The sequence below is a fragment of the Anabrus simplex genome, chromosome 14 (assembly GCF_040414725.1).
Source record: "Anabrus simplex isolate iqAnaSimp1 chromosome 14, ASM4041472v1, whole genome shotgun sequence".
Lineage (NCBI taxonomy): Eukaryota > Metazoa > Arthropoda > Insecta > Orthoptera > Tettigoniidae > Anabrus > Anabrus simplex.
The window spans coordinates 80,543,373-80,560,176 of record NC_090278.1 but is presented as its reverse complement, the minus strand read 5'-3'; the positions used below and the strand labels follow the sequence as shown (position 1 = coordinate 80,560,176).

The following is a 16,804-nucleotide window of genomic DNA, read 5'->3' as shown; positions in this document are numbered from 1 at the left end:
CCTGTATAACTCACTTTTTATTTCTACATAACTACTTTAATCAGTATGTTATATTCATGGTCTTGGTCTTCCCTTACCGGATACACTTTCCTCAAAAACTGAAAAGTCCTGGCTCTCTTAAAATACGTCCTTTCATTCTATCTCTTCTTCTGGTCAGATTTCGCCAAATCGTTCGTCTCTCATCAAGTCGGTTCAGTATCTCTTCATTCGTGATTCGATCTATCCATCCCACCTTCAGCATTCTTCCGTAACACCACATTTCAAACGTTTCTAGTCTCTTTCTTTGAGAGCTAGTTATTTTCCACGCAATGGCACGCTCCAGACGAAAGTATTCAAGAGTATCTTTCTAAGTGATCAAATTTATTTTGTTGCAAGTGTAACCACAGAATACTGACTGGAGAATAGCTGAGGATTGAGATTCAACTCACTTCTGTCTAATAGTTCTCATGAAGCTGAGTATATCCTCTGACAGAACCAGGAATCGAACATAGAAACTTCGGGATTAAAGTTTTAATAAAACCTCTCTGACACTGTCCCCCTATGGGTGGGGGCAGTAGAATAACACCCACGGTATCCCCTGCCTGTCGTACTAAAAGGAACCCCAGGGGCTCTGAATATTGTAACGTAGGTTGACAACCACGGGGCCCTTAGCTGAGTCCTGGCATTGCTTCCACTTACTTATGTCAGACTCCTCACTACCGTCTATCCTATCCGACCTCCCTTGGTCAACTCGTGTTCTTTTCCGACCCGGACGGTGTCTTTCATTTTCATGCCATTCGTGGTCCTAGTCTTTCTTTAGCCGATACCTTCATTTTTCGAATCGTCGGATCCCTTTCATTTTTACTCTCTGATTAGTGTTATATAGAGTATTGTTTGCCTAGTTGTACTTCCTCTCAAAACAAGGTGATGCATAGTCTCGGTCGTAAGTCTCAGTTTCCTTGTCCGGGTCCACTATCTCACTGCCAATCTCCTCAATTGTTTTCACGCAGAGTGAGTCAATCTCGAACCAGAGTAAGCGTTTCTCCATCGACCAAGTTTTTTTCTGATGCTATGGAAGAGTGGGTCAAGCAGTAACCGGCGTACTTAATTGTAGGGGATACATAGAAACTTATTGAGTATTGGAACAAGTGCCTGAACGATGGCAAGTGGGGGTTTCATATGTAGGCTCTCTCAAACAGTCAGTAGTAGAGTCCGGGTATTTAGGCAGTAATATGTTAGAATTTAATTGTCCAGAGAGAGGGCGTAACCCTCTAGGTGGCCCGTGCCAATCCCTCAGGGTGTGGAATGAAAACTTTTTATGATGATGATGGTGATAGAATGTAAACTAATTTGGGTTGTAGGAAATGTCATTCAGCCCGAACTTCCATAGTGTAACAAGAGTAGAATAACTTCTAGGGGTTATTATATTTATACAAATCTCAAAGGAGAACTTCTGTCCGAGATTATTAAACTTGTTATTCGCTTCAGTAAGTTTTTATTTTAACCTATAAAATCCTAAACGTTGATACAGTGTATGTTGTCTAATATGTAAATTCGTATGCACCAGTCTTTGTTTCAATATTGAACAACTCGAAGACGACACGACTACCTTATAAAATAAACGCTGATCTAAGGACATTAATGTTGGCCAGCCCTTGGATCGGACTTGTAGCTGAAGCTTTGTTTGTCCATCAACAAAGCGTCGTCTCAATGGGCTTACCTCTTCACTGTGTTAAGTCATCTTAACTCTGTCACGTATGCATTATGCATGCTGAAGAGTGCTTTGTATTGGTGCTTACGAGAGACAATTGAGGGTACTAGGACCCATCACGTCCAAGGCTGGAGAGAGTTAAAAGGACCTTGTGGCCCGCCGACCGCCTGTCGTAAGACACACGCGTGTACTATTGACTGAAGATAGTCTTAAAGGGGTTTCAAATATCCTATCACACATAATAAGTAGAGATGGGAATTATAGGCATTATTAGATTAGGATGCAAACGCATTTGGACAAGGCACAAGTGTCATGTAGCCGCTCTACAATTATGTATGTTGTGATGCATACATTTTAGTGGTTCTGAGGTTCAGATCGTTAATGTTTATGCAAATCTCTAATAAAAAGTTAAAATTTACTAATATACCTCCCTATCTGTTCGGGTATAATATTCTAGAATATTCAGGTCTAATTTTAATTTTGTCCTCTTCTTTTCCCGTTATGCCTTGTTAAGTACCACGTGCCAATTTCAGTTCCTCAAACTTTAATATTACATTTTCCTCTCTTTCCATTACTCTTTCATCCGTTCGCTGTGTTTCTTCTTTCTCTCCTTTGTACCAGTTTTCTTTTTCCCTTTGCCTTGAAATCCTCCCATATTTAAAGGGAGATGAGCACGAAAATTCATAAATATTTATCGTTAATTTAGATCTAAGAATTGTATAGATTTTTTCAAATTTGGATTTTCGTCGTATTGATGTACCTTTATCTCAACAACGACAAGGTCCTGGATCTTGTAATTTGTTTTAGCGGTTTCTAGGAACTTGATGATTTAATGCCTGCAGGTGTTTTTAATTTCATGCTTAATTCGGTTTTTTAAAAATAAATGAAATTTTCAGTACTCTAACGTCCATAAAATATTGTATTTTGTAATTTCCTTGCAGGAAAGTGTGTGAAAGGGTTAAGCCCGCTTGTCTATCGAGTTTCAGATTGATATCTTCAGTAATTCAAGAGAAAAATGTACCTTTGTCATGAGAAAAGGAAGTCTAACAAACGACGATTGAATTTCACAACATGCAACCTCACACTGTATCTCTCAAATCAAAACAAATTTTGACACTGTTGATTGCCGGATAAAACAGACCTAAAGAGGTCAGCGAAGGTGAAAAAGGGGGCGTGTCACCTGACGTGCATATGACAGGTATTTAGTGCACTTATATATTGAATTCAACTAAATCCGGTTGGGAGTAGATTCCCTGCATAATAAGCTAGCAATTTCAGCAAAAAGTCGTAGTTTTGAAGGATTTCGTGCACTTGTCCCCTGAACCATTTATTTCTAAACCACACTTCTATCATTGATTTCTTCTTCTCCTCTTATGTGATTTAGTTCCAAATCTTTCTTCACCTCTTGATTCCAGGTTATTGTTGATTTTTCTCCCAAAGGTATTGTAACCAATAAAAGCCTAGGCATTAATAAAGTAGGAAGTGTCATCTAGTTCGATCTTCCGTAGTTTAGAGGGAGTAATATAACTTCTATGGCTTCTGATAGAGCAGGACTCTGATGTTTATGCAAATCTCAAAGCATAATTGCAGTTGGGTTTATTATTTATTATTATAGTCTCATATGCCAATAACACATTAACGCACCCCACTTATAGCCTCGTACTCCTAAGTTTATCTCAAAACAACAAACAAAAAGTTAATTTGCTTGCAGTTTTACGCGGCTGTTACTATGGTGATCTTGGATGTTTAGGCGGTAATTGGCCAGAATGCAAAGCAATTTACCTGGTAAGAACTTTAGTCTACACGCTCTTCCGTAATGTAGCGAGAGTAACGTAAGTTGCAGGAGTTCTACTAGGCCGGAACCCTAATATTTATGCAAACTTCAAAGTAGAACTATTGTTCAGATAGAGTATACTTGTTATTTTCTTTAGTATAACTACATTCTAACCAATTACAGTCTAAACATCCAGGCTGTATACTTTTAGAAGTTTTTCGAACCACTGGAGAAATTACTTTTAATTTTGTAATTATTACAGCATTGGCTCGTATTTGAACCGTTGCCGCGTTGGTAAGAGCGACGTCGTGTGCTATCGTGCTAAGTCAGGACTAGAAATCGAGCAGTGGATGGATACAGTACTTTCGTCCGCGAGCGAACTTTCTTATTATAAAAGTACCGTTCATCACAACTGTAAACTGGCTGTATTAGCGTTGCTACACTTCTTTCCTAATTCACTCTTGTATCAACTACGAGAATACCCATTCTAAGGGCTTAAAATAGTCCACTTGTTCCAGAGTTGTGTCTGTATATTTCTCTGAAATAAAAATGAATGGTATTCCTGTACCGGTCGTGTCCACAGTAACAAGGAAATGTATTTTTCTAAAATTTCCGTCATCTATGTATGTATGAAATTAATTATGTATGCGAATCGCGAAAGCATGGAAGAAGAAAATTTAATGAAAATCAGTATGTAAAGTCGGGGAATAAAACACTACAGTCTGAGCTATTAATAAATTTAGTCACGCTGGAGGAAATTGTGGTTTAGGGGAAGGCGTTTAAAATTTAATTTTTAAATGCCTAGGTTATTATGCAATTTAATAACACCTTATTCATAATGTGTACACGACTTCGTCTAGAATTCTGTAGCCTACACAATGTAGAGATCCGTATTGAAGCGCGGGCACACCAGCTAGTTCCTACAATACAATTAATTGGCTTTCTTATCACTTCATTTCTGGAAATGATGATAATGGGTTAGCCGGTTCGAATCCCGTTGGTTTAAAAAAACTACACCATCAGAATGTTGGCCGGCAGCTTAGGAGAGGTGGTGGTATACAATTTATAATCACGAGTTTGCGTGCCAAAAGTCTGGATTCAGTTCCAAACCTCTTATATGGAGTGAGGGCATACGACGCTGTTGATGGTGATTCGTCCGTCGGATGGGGACGTTAATCCTTGAGCGGACACCTTGGTGTTATTCGACAGGAGTAGGTTTTCACCCTTTCCGTACTTCGCCATCGTCATTCTACAACCAGACGCGTAGGTCACCCATGGGAGTCAAAAAGGAAGACCACCGCCAGGCGAACCGAACATGTCCTCGGACACTCCCGAGATTATAAGCGGGAGTAAGCTGTTATTACTATTATTATTATTATTATTATTATTATTATTATTATTATTATTATTATTATTATTATTATTCAGGATACTTAGTCTACAAGAAAATAGAAAGGCACGACCTTTATGGCTGAAGAAGCTTCACAGAGACTTGGAAGATGTAGAGATCGAGGAGGGAGATATACAGAAAAGAACAACCTTTAGGAAGAAAACGGGGAGAATGAGGGATGCACCGGGGAAACTCGTCAAGTGACGCAACATCTCGGTTGAGTCGAAGACGTAAGAACAGGAGTGAAAAGGAAAGGGACTTAGTTTGGGAGAGAGAGAGAGAGAGAGAGAGAAAATCTGATGGATTGTGTAAACGTGGTCTATAAATTACCTTAACGAATGAAATAATAATAATAATAATAATAATAATAATAATAATAATAATAATAATAATAATAATAATAATAATCTGCCTGCTGTCATTTCTTGATGGATGCAGTACTTTTGCATCCATCTCTTGGCACAGGCCAGAGTAAAGTGTAGCTTCCACCGAAGTCCCAGTCAACATCCATGGCTGTGACATTATGGAAGTTGCTGGGGTATGGGTAGTGCTGAGTAATGACATGAGCATGACTAGTGCATCTGAGTGTTATGAAAGGTGCTGCTCATAGGGTCAGTCGTGCTGCAATAGTACTTTCTGACCCAGTGAGGAAAGCAATGGCAAACTACCTCACTCCTCATCTTGCCTAGTACGCCTCATTTTGGTGCTGCCATTGGTTTTTGGGGTTTCCTTATAACCGCATAACCTTTGGTAGTGCTATTTGAGGATCCAACCAGCCTCTGGGCTGATGACCTAACAGACAGACAATAATAATAATAATAATAATAATAATAATAATGATAATGTCGGGCTGAATAGTTCCGACGGTAAAGCGCTAGCCTTCGGAGCGCAACGTGGCTCAGTCGGGTGGTATTTGAACCTGTTCAAATACGTCAGCCTCGTGTCGGTAAATTTAGTGGCTCATAAAAGAACTCTTGCGGATTAAAATTCCGGAACCTCGACGTTGATAAAACCACAAAGGTAGGTAGTGGGACGGAAAATCTATGACATTAATAATAATAATAATAATAATAATAATAATAATAATAATAATAATAATAATAATAGGTTGTGTATTGTCAAGTACATTAAGTGCTTTGCAGGCGTAAATAATTGCAAGTATAATGTATATTATCTTACTAAACATGTGCAAATATATTGTAGATAAGTTATAAATAAAAGAAAGTACATTATTATTATTATTATTATTATTATTATTATTATTATTATTATTATTATTAATGCCCTGGGGAATGGCTTAAGCCCTGTGAGAAACTTCCCGCGGGATACACAGAGAAATGGACCGCATGGAGATCGCTCAATTGATTACGTTCATGTGTTACTAAATAGAAGAATCATTTAATGAAATGGGGTTTTCGTACGGAGTCGCCGCTATGTGAATGTGGCGAAGTGCACACGTCGTCCCACCTCCTCCAATGTAGTCAGTGTCCAACAGCATGTACTCTGGAAGACCTGATTTGTGCTACACCAAATGCAATCAATATTGCTAACTTACCGGCGACAACAGTGTAAACGAACTGTCAATTCCATGTTATATTGTACATGTATCACGTACATATTGTGCATTATTGTCATATTAATTTCAATCATTGTAAATGCTTCTGACATGAATAAATTATTATTATTATTATTATTATTATTATTATTATTATTATTATTATTATTATTATTCTATCGAATTAAGTTTATTTTTTAATTTCATTAATCTGAAGATCTTAACGAGTTGCTAGGCAATACCGAGACAAGCGTTAAAACGACAGGTAATTGAATGCAGGGGGCCATGATAAGAGAACTTGAAGCAATACTCACGTGTGAAGGATGAGATCTAGTATTGAAGCACGCAATGTGTTTCCTTGGAGATTCGGTCGGACAGTTACAGTCTCGTAGAGGGAGTACGACCTCTGTATGTGTGTGTATGGTGCAGGATGGTGCTCACGACTGAATGAAGCCAGATCGCCCCGTGAGGTTGGACGAGACGAGAGGGAAAGTCTTGAAAGAGTGAGAGTGAAGACCGACCAATCAGGCCACAGCAAAGGGCTCAAGAGAGATTTCGTTAGCCGCTAGTGTTTTATATGAGAAGGGGTCACGGTAAAAGGCTGCCCCATTGTGGAATATTTTCTATTCTCCTCTCTCTCTCTCACCTTCCTTTTTTTAAAGATGCAAGTGAAATAAAAGAGAGAGTCTACTCAATTCAGCCTAGACTTCAAATCATTCGTTACGTCGAAATTGAAATTATGCACTGAAATTGATGATTTTAGTAACGGAATTAATGCATTGATATGTTTGAAAAACTGAGATAAGATTACTCAAAAATTTCATAACGTGGACATAGGGGACGTGTTAGCTGAATGACATCGAAACTGCCCCCCCCCCCCCCCCTTCAAAGCTCCCTGTTGTACAGTGTTGGTCTTCGCATCTCATTCTTTCTGGCTCTTTCCCACTTCCTTAGGGATGGGAACAATATATTCAAATTAAAAAATGGACATGAAAATTACAGGTTAAAAGAGCACTAGGGTCAGACCAAAACATCTACAACAAAAAGTCCATGCCAAGATATATAAAAATTCGGCATTAGAACACAGTCATAAAACCAACAGACCTTTACTCAAGAGAAAACAATAACTTGAAGAAATCAGAAAAAAGAAGATCATTAGGAAAAAACAGTTATAGGTTACAATCAACCAAAACAACAGTAAAGTTCTCATACATCGAAATTGGCATTAGGAAAATACCAATGAAATTCTTCGGACATCTCACTAGATTACCAAAAAATCGATTGACGAAACGGATAAGAGATTATGTAACCTCACTTAACAAATCAACACCCTGGCTTAACGAATTTTGAAGGGACCTCGGAAACGCAAGCACAAGTTCAACGGACATTCTAGAAAGTGACATCTTTAGACATGAAGTAAACAGTTGGGAAGCTACATCAGAGCAACCATAACAAAAGCAGTACGGAGCAAAGTGGTCGGAAGAACGCAAACAAACCTTTTCGGAAATAATGATGTAACAACAAGAAGAACTCACAGAAGAATTAATTGAGTTATTTGCTTAAGGAATTCCAAGATTCGAATAATTCAATAATAATAATAATAATAATAATAATAATAATAATAATAATAATAATCTCCGTCTTCTTCTGCTGCTTTTCCCACACCTGTGGGGTCGCAGGGGCGAATTATGTAGCGCATGCGGATTTCGGTATGTTTTACGGTCGAATACCCTTCCTGCCGCCAACCCTATGTGGAGGGATTTAATCACTATTTAAGGGGTGATTGGTAGTGTGGTGTGTTGTCCGAATATGAAGAGCACAGTGTTGGGAAAATAACAAAAAACCGGTCCCCGAGTAAGCCAGGAGAATTAATAAGTTGCGATTAAAATCGCCGAACCTGCGGGGAATAGAACCCGGGACTCTCTGAACCGTAGACCTCAACGCTGACCATTCAGCCAAGCAATCGATTATTATTATTATTATTATTATTATTATTATTATTATTATTATTATTATTATTATTATTATTATTATTATTATTATTCCACATACAAATACTGAATCTCTCTCACTCTCTAGTGCATTGGCAGACTTAGCAGAGCCTGTTGAGAGAGCAGCGTCATATTGCGTTCGAATTGATTGGGAACTTGACGTTTTTTTTAGAGTGTTACTAGTAAAATATATATTTTTTTGGCTTTACTCAATTTATTCGGACGGTGGAAACTATGAAGTTTCCGCTAAACATGCCATACACATCCTTCCAACAGGTTGGTGATCGAAGAACAGGTTACATGGATCAGTTTCTTAGGCTTTCTTCTCTGCCTCAGTAACAACTTTCAGCTGAACGGGATGTGGCCCAATGCCAATCAGCCAGTTGATTCATCAACCAGTATTACCGTAGTAGTACCTCTACTTCGAATAATAATAAATACTACTACTAATAATTATTATTCAGTTAGGTGGAAATGTAGTAAGCAGTTTGGCCTATGCTGACGACTTGGTCTTAATGGCAGACTGTGCCGAAAACCTTGCAGGCTAATATCTTGGAACTTGAAAATAGGTGCAGTGAGTATGGTATGAAAATTAGCCTCTCAAAGACTAAATTGATGTCAGTAGGTAAGAAATTCAACAGAATTGAATGTCAGTTAGGTGATACAAAGCTAGAACAGGTCGAAAATTTCAAGTATTTAGGTTGTGTGTTCTCCCAGGATGGTAATATAGTATGTGAGATTGAATCAAGGTGTAGTAAAGCTAATGCAGTGAGCTCGCAGTTGCGATCAGCAGTATTCTGTAAGAAGGAAGTCAGCTCCCAGACGAAACTATCTTTACATCAACTGTTTTCAGACCAACTTTGCTTTACGGGAGCGAAAGCTGTGTGGACTCAGGATATCTTATTCATAAGTTAGAAGTAACAGACATGAAAGTAGCAAGAATGATTGCTGGTACAAACAGGTGGGAACAATGGCAGGAGGGAACTCGGAATGAGGAGATAAAGGCTAATTTAGGAATGAACTCGATGGATTAAGCTGTACGCATAAACCGGCTTCGGTGGTGGGGTCATGTGAGGCGAATGGAGGAGGATAGGTTACCTAGGAGAATAATGGACTCTGTTATGGAGGGTAAGAGAAGTAGAGGGAGACCAAGACGACGATGGTTAGACTCGGTTTCTAACGATTTAAAGATAAGAGGTATAGAACTAAATGAGGCCACAACACTAGTTGCAAATCGAGGATTGTGGCGACGTTTAGTAAATTCTCAGAGGCTTGCAGACTGAACGCTGAAAGGCATAACAGTCTATAATGATGATGTATGTACGTATTATTCTGTGGTCACTTAACACGGATGAGACCTAAAATATGGTCCACTCGAATCTTTACCAACTTTCTGAATAAGAAAACTAAAGGGTTCTGGCTCACCGAGGTGGAAAAGGATTTTCAGGAATTGGGGATCTTACGCGATGACATCTTGCAACAAGACCCCTTAAAGAAGAAACTTGAAGTTCTACAGAGTTCTCGAACAAAACCTAAAATTAGGACAAGCAAGACGTGGGTTGAAGAACGGGAGGAAGCTCACCGAAGAAGAATACGGGAGTACTGGGCGAGTGTTAAAGTTCAAGACAGAAAATGGTTGAAATAGCGTGCTCCATCGCTGGCCGAAACAAAGGAATAATAATAATAATAATAATAATAATAATAATAATAATAATAATAATAATAATAATAATAATAATAATCCGAGTTCTGTGCAGACATTTCGATTTGATGCCATCTGGCTGTCTAGTCGTCAATTTCGCCGTTCCGTTTTACTCTAGGCCCACTAGATGGCAGACCGAGTAAACCGAAACTCTCTTGGGCGTCTGTGGCTGAGATTTAATGAATTTTGTCGGGCAAACAGCAAATGTGTCACCAGAGATCTTTTATTTGCCGACATCGTACGACATGGTGTTTGGAATGGACTTTCTTCCGCCCTTCTACAGTCCGACTACCAATGCCGGGTTTGAACCTACTACCTTGGGATCTAGATGCCGACTCTCTACCACTGATGTGGCTACATAGCAATCCATTAATTAAAAATTGGCATTCGCTGAGAACAATTCCTGGAGATGCGTCACCTTGGAAATAAAACCTTCAATTATACAAAGTATAAAAGATTTTTTTTTTAACAACGGCTACATGGCGAGAATAATTTAAGTTAGTGTTCGGGTAGAATGCATATATCGCCGAAAGTATTTAATTTACGATTATGCTTAATGTCTCAATTGACAAATAAAAGAAGCGGCTACCTGTTTCAAAAAAGAAAAAGAAAATTTCTGAAACGTACTTTTCATGTTGCTAAATATGTGACGTCACACGTATACTCTGTTACAAGATGGCGCTGTGTTGACTCACGTGCTCGGCTGGAGGTTAACTGTCGTTATGAATACATCGTGGTCAGAGTTACCTTTACTCGTAATATTACTTCCCTACTCTTAAATTATGTCTGTTATATCTCATATAGCAGCCCCATACTACACGGAGTTATTACCCACACTCCAAGTGTACCACGTTCTGTTGAGTACGATTTATTATCCACATAATATTTGTCTTTTATTTTTAATAAGTAAGTCTATGGGACCCTACCGCCAATATTTTTCTACAAGGTTCCTTACGTCGCACCAACACAGATAGGTATTATGTTTATGATGGGATAGGGAAGGGCTAGGAAAGGGAAGGAAGTGGCTGTGGCCTTAGTTAAGGTGCAGCCCCAGCATTTGTATGCTGTGAAAATGGAAAACCATCTTCAGGGCAGCTTTCACGCCATCTTATTCTTGGTTCGTATAGGCCAACTATGTTGTTGTTTGAGTCATCAGTCCATAGACTGGTTTGATGCAGCTCTCCACGTCACCCTGCCCTGTGCTAACCTTTTCATTTATACATAACTGCTGCATCCTACGTCTGCTCTGATCTACTTGGCATATTCATACCATGGCCTACCCCTATCGTTCGCACCACCTACACTTAACTCAAAAACTAACTGAACAAGTCCTGGCTGTCTTGAGTTGTGTCCTGTCATTCTATCTCTTCTTATCGTTAAAATTAGCCAAATCCTTCTCTTCTCACCAATTCGATTCAATATCTCTTCATTCGTCATTCGATCTATCCATCTCACCTTCAGCTTTCTTCTGTAACACCACGTTTCAAAAGCTTATATCCTCCTTCTTTCTGAGCTAGTTATCATCCATGTTTCACTTGCATTCAGTGCCAAGCTCCAGACGAAAGTCTTCAAAAACTTATTTCTAATTCCTATATCAATGTTCGAAGCGAGCAAATTTCTTTCCTCTCCGAAGGAGTAGCATTATCCACTCGAGTTAATAAACTAGAACTGGCATACAAACATCTACAGTAAAAAGTGTCTCCAGTAACACTGAAATGAAGCACTAGCAGATAGTCATCCGCCCGGAAGCCTTATTTACTTCAGAATGTCTAATATTCAACAGAAAGGGAGTCACGGACAAGCTCAAAATCTATCTCTTCCTTGCTTGTGCTAGTATTCATCTTATGTCCTCCTTACTTCTACCATCGCTAGTTATTTTACTACCCAAGTAACAATATTCATCTACTTCCTTTAAGACTTCATTTCCTAATCTAATATCTTCTACATCACACGACTTTGTTCGACTGCACTCCATTACTTTTGTTCTGGACTTATTTATTTTAATTTTGTACTCCTTACCCAAGACTCTGTCCATAGCTTTCAGAAATTTATACAGATCTTCTTGTAGTCTCAGATAAAATAACAATATCGTATCTTTGGATTGTGATCCCCTTCCCAAGCTCCTATTTGATTTCCTTTACCGCCAGTTCAGTGTAAACATTGAAAAGGTGGTGGTGGTGGTGGTGGTGGTGGTGGTGGTGGCGGTGGTTGGGGGAGGGGGAGGGGGCAAACTCTTGCCCTGCGAACCATGTGACCTTGCCGTGGTGGGGAGGCTTGCGTAGCCCAATGAAGCAGATAGCCGAGCCGCAGGCCGACTAAGGACCACGTTATTGAACTATTACGTTTGGGGTGTGGTTTTAATGTTTGCCCAGTACATCTGCATCCTCTGACTGTGTTTTTCTTTCATCTCCTTTGCTCAGAGAGGACCTGTCTTCCTTCTGGGTGGTTTGTCATGGAACCACTTTTGTTTAAGCATCCTCCTGAAAGATGTTCTGCTTTTTAAGTCTCTTTCTGTTCCTCCCAGTTGCTGCAGATCTTTGTTTACTTCCATCAACCATGCTGGCTTGGTCTTCCTCTTTCGAGAAGCTGGTTGGTCAATATGGCATGATGCATCCTGTTAACGTGTCCGTAAAATGCTAGACGCCTGTTCCAGTTCACGTCCGTGAATTTTTCACAGTATTTGTAGAGTCCTTGGTTGGGTCGCGTTTTGTAGTCATTCCCTTCCTTAACTGCTCCTAATATCTTCCTCAATATTTTTCTCTCCTGGATTTCGAGCTTGTCCGTCAATCCCTTCCTGTTGAATATTAGACATTCTGAGGTATATAAGGCTTCCGGGCGGATGACTGTCTGGTAGACCTTCAATGTAGTGTTTCCGGACAGACAATTTTTATTGTAGGTGTTGGTATGCCAGTTCTAGCTTGTTAACTCGAGTGGATAACGATACTCCTTCGGAGAGATTAGGTTCCAGCCATTCTTCCAGGTACTTTAAAGTGCTGGTTTCCTTGATCGTCCCCTGCTCCAGATGCAGTGTACAAGGAGATTCACTGATGTTTGTGATGTATTGTGTTTCCTCAAGTGAAATGTATAGCCCTACCTTTGCTGCTTCTTGACTGACAACATTGGGTTGGGCCGGGCTGAGTGGCTCAGACGTGAAGGCGCTGGCCTTCTGACCCCAACGTGGCAGGTTCGATCCTGGCTCAGTCCGGTGGTATTTGAAGGTGCTCAAATACGTCAGCCTCGTGTCGATGGATTTAATGGCACGTAAAAGAACTCCTGCGGGACTAAATTCCGGCACCTCGGCGTCTCCGAAAACCGTAAAAAGTAGTTAGTGGGACGTAAAACAAATAGCATTATTATTATTATTAACATTGAGTTGTTTCGCGTCATATTCAATATGAATGAATTATTAAAATATTAACGGCATAAGAAATGCAGTGCGTTGCATCTGCGACGTTCGATTCCTACCTGCATCCTTAAAATAACAGACAACTTCACTAAAGATTTGTGGTTTTACAGTGTTTTATTGCTTCTGCAGAGCCTGCCCACGTGGCTTTATATTTACCTTAAGTCATGTCTTCTTGTTCAACCGAGGACGCACGATCAGGGTCAAGCCGGATGAGGAGTATTAGTCGTGAGTGCAGCTCTCTACTTGACAGCCACTTGGGAAGTCCTTCTTTTTCGAGCGATGATGAGTATATTAAGCTGTGAGTGGAAGAATGCGATCTGAGGCTAGCTCCACGATAATTAACTAACAGCTAAAAATAGTTCCAGCTTTAGGATCGAGTTTAAGTCTAGTCATCGTAGGGAAGTGGAAGGGGATGGCGATTTTTCTCATTTTAAATTTTGCAGTATGCAGTGAAATTAGTTTTTAAAACACTGGTGAAACTTTTCACAGACATGAGTTACTTCTTGATCGCGTTTAAATGTTGAACACACTTCTTAACAGACAAAGTAGGGGTCGCCATAGGCGAAATTGCTGAAAGTTGAAGGGCTAAAGAGCCCGGAAAGGTTTCAAACTGTGAGTCTTGGATACTTCTATCAAACTAACAAAAACAAATTCCGAAAATCAGTCACGGCCTGAATGCAGTTCCGGAAAATCAGGCTAAAACCGATTTTTTCTTTACTCGTTTATTTTTTGGTTAAAATCCTAATTAAATTAACTTATTTATATAATTCTTTCTGCAATGTGTTCCTTGGTTCACTACCCTTAGGAGACTTTGATTTTTTGAAAAATGTCCACACCGAATATATTTATAATGGCTTAAGTGTAACTCTGCATTGACTCACATTAGCGCTCGTAGTGGTGCTTAAGTGAACCTCTGCATTGACTCACATTACCGCTCGTAGTGGTGCTTAAGTGGAACTCTGCATTGACTCACATTAGCGCTCGTAGTGGTGCTTAAGTGGAACTCTGCATTGACTCACATTAGCGCTCGTAGTGGTGCTTAAGTGGAACTCTGCATTGACTCACATTAGCGCTCGTAGTGGTGCTTAAGTGAAACTCTGTGTAGACGCACATTAGCGCTCGCAATGGTGCTTAAGTGAAACTCTGCATTGACTCACATTAGCGCTCGTAGTTGTAGAAAAAGCATACTGTTAATTTAAGCGACCCTATGACGATAATTACCGCCTGTTGCCATTTCTTGATGGATGCAGTATTTTTGTATCCGTCTCTTGGCACAGGCCAGAGCAAGGTGTAGCTTCCACCGAAGTCCCAGTCTCATTCATGGCTGTGGCAGTATGAAAGCTGCTGGGGTATGGGTGGTGCTGAGTAATGACATTTGGAACACAACTAGTGTCGAGTGTTATGAAAGGTGTTGCTCATAGGATCAGTCGTGCTGCAGTGAGGAAAACAATGGCAAACTACCTCACTCCTCATCTTGCCTAGTACGCCTCATTTGGGCTCTGCCATTGGTTTTGCAGTTTCCCTATAACTGCATAGCCTTTGGTGGTGCTATTTGAGGATCCAACCAGCCTCTGGGCTGACGACCTAACAGACAGACAGACAGACAGACATGACGATAATTAAGAAAAGGATTGTAATTTTTAGGAATACATAAAGAATATGTTCTCATACTTTTTTATATTTTATTTACCTAAAATTCGTAGCTCATATCCCTAGGATATTTTCAACATTTTGAGTTGTTTGCCCGAAGGGCTAGAACTCTGGAATATTTTGCAAGTTGCTTGTTGCTTTGCGTCGCAACGACAGAGATAGTTCTTACCACGACGATGGGATAGGAAAGGGCTAAGAGTTAGAAACAAGTGGTGGTGGCGTTAATTAAGGCACAGCCTCAGCATTTGCCTGGTGTGAAAATGGGTAACCACGGAAAACCATATTGAGGGTTGCGGACAGCCGCATGGCCAAACTGCTCCGTGATCACTTTGTGATAATAATAATGGCGTGTGGCCTCCGAAGAAACCTGATGCAGGTCTTTCGAGTTGACTCCATATGGGCGACCTGCGCGTCTTTGAGGATGGGGTCCTACCTATGATGAATTCTAACGCTGAATACGGCATACACACCCAGCCCCCGAGTCATTGGAATTAACCAATGAATGTAAAAATGACGACGCGGCCAGGAATCTAACCCGGGACCCTCTGGACGAATGGCCAGCACGTTAAACATTTAGCCATAGAGCCCGACTCATGGCGGTGGAAGCGACATATTGTTTTACTGTTCATCTTCACTGCGAGAGTACAAGGAAAGAACACAACAGCATAGTTTATAGCTCTAGGACTGATCAGTTGCCATAAAGAATTTCAAGAATGTGCTGTCATTTGCCGGCCACTTAACGCTGGGTTCCGTGGTTCAAATCCCGGTCACTATATGTGAGATTTGTGCTGGACAAAGCGGAGGCGGGAGAAGGTTTTTTCCGAGAACTCCGGACTTCCCTGTTATATTTCATTCCAGCAACACTCTCCAATATTATTTAATTCATTACCCCAGAGGAGTGCGACAGGCTTCGGCAGCCGGAACAATTCCTATTGTAGCCGGTAGATGGGAGCTGCACTAATTCCATTCCTGACCTGATAGAATGACTGAACGCAGGCTGTGGATTTCCATTTCGCTCTCATTTGCCGTCTCCTTCATGAAACATAATTCTGTGCCTGGATGTCAACTCGAATCTCTTTAAGGAAGGTATTTCTCGGTCTTCCCTGTGTGTGTTTTCCTTCAATGAGGACTTCTGCCTCAGTTATCTTTAAAATGGAATGGCGCAATGTGTGATTTACCATGAAATCTCTAGAACTCTGATGTTTGGCATCTCATCTTACGGTATCACCACAGCTCAAAGGCTGCAAGACAGTTCTTTTCATTTTTATTTAATTTCCACGTTTTACAGGTTTAAAGTACAACTGCCACGCAACATTCTATTTGGGAGAGGAAGAATAATTTTACTGGTACATAGTAAATTTCTGTTCTGCATAAGAGCTGTTTTCGTTTGAGCAGCCACTTAATGTTTTCGCACACATCCACACACATCAAGTTAAGATTGAAGGATTGCGATATTTTACACAAAAAAATCGAATTTTCAGTTTCAACATTAAAATATCTCCCAATTCTTCCTTTTTCAAATCCCATTATCATATTTTCCTAACGGCATTTTTAATGCCCATTTAAAGGGTAGTGGTTTGGCGCCCCTTTTTCTCACGTTGTCAGACAAAATTAGCTTCAAAGTTATTTCCGACCACCATTTGAAT

General features: G+C 40.1%; 1 protein-coding gene across 1 annotated transcript in view; it reads right to left on the bottom strand.

Moving 5' to 3' along the window:
* The window catches only part of LOC136885296 (protein takeout), a 49,177-nt gene extending 42,331 nt beyond the window's left edge, over positions 1–6,846 (bottom strand). Inside the window, exon 1 of the mRNA XM_067157806.2 lies at positions 6,724–6,846. The gene's annotated coding sequence lies outside the window, so the exon portion shown is untranslated. The remainder of the gene's footprint in view (positions 1–6,723) is intronic.
* Positions 6,847–16,804: the final 9,958 nt, after the last annotated feature.